Raw genomic sequence first — 2,500 nt, 5'->3', positions numbered from 1 at the left:
ATTTCATTTTTCTATGATATGTCTTTCTATATGAAAATTGGTTATTTACGATGTACGATGATCCCTGTTAAGCATCCATGGCTGAATGGTTAAAGCGCCCAACTCATAATTGGTAAATTTGCGGGTTCAATTCCTGCTGGATGCACACGAACGGGAACATTCCATAAGTCTATTGGAACTGGCTCTCTATCCATGGAATCTCATCCATCATCCATACATAACGAATTGGTATGGTATATTCATACCATAACATAAGAACAATAAGAACTCGAATTCTTATCGATACTGGAACTCAGAGCATAGGAGGGAAAGTCGATTTATGGATGGAATCAAATACGCAGTATTTACAGAAAAAAGTCTTCGTTTATTGGGAAAGAATCAATATACTTTTAATGTCGAATCGGGATTCACTAAGACAGAAATAAAGCATTGGGTCGAACTCTTCTTTGGTGTTAAGGTGGTAGCTGTGAATAGCCATCGACTACCTGGAAAAGGTAGAAGAATAGGACCTATTCTGGGCCATACAATGCATTACAGACGTATGATCATTACCCTTCAACCGGGTTATTCTATTCCACTTCTAGATAGAGAAAAAAACTAAAGGAGAATACTTAATAATACGGCGAAACATTTATACAAAACACCTATCCCGAGCACACGCAAGGGAACCGTAGACAGGCAAGTGAAATCCAATCCACGAAATAATTTGATCCATGGACGGCACCGTTGTGGTAAAGGTCGTAATTCCAGAGGAATCATTACCGCAAGGCATAGAGGGGGAGGTCATAAGCGCCTATACCGTAAAATAGATTTTCGACGGAATCAAAAAGACATATCTGGTAGAATCGTAACCATAGAATACGACCCTAATCGAAATGCATACATTTGTCTCATACACTATGGGGATGGTGAGAAGAGATATATTTTACATCCCAGAGGGGCTATAATTGGAGATACTATTGTTTCTGGTACAAAAGTTCCTATATCAATGGGAAATGCCCTACCTTTGAGTGCGGTTTGAACTATTGATTTACGTAATTGGAAGTAACCAATTAGGTTTACGACGAAACCTAGAAATCGATCACTGATCCAATTTGACTACCTCTACGGGATAGACCTCAACAGAAAACTTTGAGTAACGGCAGCAAGTGATTGAGTTCAGTAGTTCCTCATAGAAAATTATTGGCTCTAGAGATATGGTAATATGGAGAAGACAAAATTGTTTGAAGCACGCACAGAACCGGAAGCGCCCCTTGTTTCAAAGAGAGGAGGACGGGTTATTCACATTTAATTTGATGGTCAGAGGCAAATTGAAAGCTAAGCAGTGGTAATTAAGACCCCCGGGGGAAAATAGGGATGTCTCCTACGTTACCCATAATATGTGGAAGTATCGACGTAATTTCATAGAGTCATTCGATCTGAATGCTACATGAAGAACATAAGCCAGATGACGGAACGCAGAGACCTAGGATGTAGAAGATCATAACATGAGCGATTCGGCAGATTTGGATTCCTTTCCTATATATCCACTCATGTGGTACTTCATCATATGATTCATATAAGATCCATCTGTCTAGAGATCGTCATATACATCTAGAAAGCCGTATGCTTTGGAAGAAGCTTGTACAGTTTGGGAAGGGGTTTTTTGAGAGAAAAGAAGAATCTACTTCAACCGATATGCCCTTAGGCACGGCCATGCATAACATAGAAATCACACGTGGAAGGGGTGGGCAATTAGCTAGAGCAGCAGGTGCTGTAGCGAAACTCATTGCAAAAGAGGGTAAATCGGCCACTTTAAGATTACCATCTGGGGAGGTCCGTTTAGTATCCCAAAACTGCTTAGCAACAGTCGGACAAGTGGGTAATGTTGGGGTGAACCAAAAAAGTTTGGGTAGAGCCGGATCTAAGTGTTGGCTAGGTAAACGCCCCGTAGTAAGAGGGGTAGTTATGAACCCTGTGGACCACCCCCATGGGGGCGGTGAAGGGAAAGCTCCCATTGGTAGAAAAAAACCCACAACCCCTTGGGGTTATCCTGCGCTTGGAAGAAGAACTAGGAAAAGGAAAAAATATAGCGATAGTTTTATTCTTCGTCGCCGTAAGTAAATACGTAACTAGGAATATGGAAAATTGCATTTTTGGAATTTGCAATAATGCGATGGGCGAACGACGGGAATTGAACCCGCGCATGGTGGATTCACAATCCACTGCCTTGATCCACTTGGCTACATCCGCCCCTTATCCAGCTAAAGGATTTTTTTCTTTTTTCCATTGATCATTATTCTATTTATTCTGACCTCCGTACTTCGATCGAGATATTGGACATAGAATGCCACTCTTTAAAAAGGAAAAAAGGAGTAATCAGCTGTGACACGAAAAAAAACGAATCCTTTTGTAGCTCATCATTTATTGGCAAAGATAGAAAAGGTCAATATGAAGGAGGAGAAAGAAACAATAGTAACGTGGTCCCGGGCATCTAGCATTCTACCCACAATGGTTGGCC

Source organism: Triticum urartu, unplaced genomic scaffold (genome assembly GCF_056163025.1).
Source record: "Triticum urartu cultivar PI428250 unplaced genomic scaffold, HENAU_Tu73 scaffold1481, whole genome shotgun sequence".
Taxonomy (NCBI): domain Eukaryota; kingdom Viridiplantae; phylum Streptophyta; class Magnoliopsida; order Poales; family Poaceae; genus Triticum; species Triticum urartu.
Note: the sequence above shows the minus strand (reverse complement) of the source record.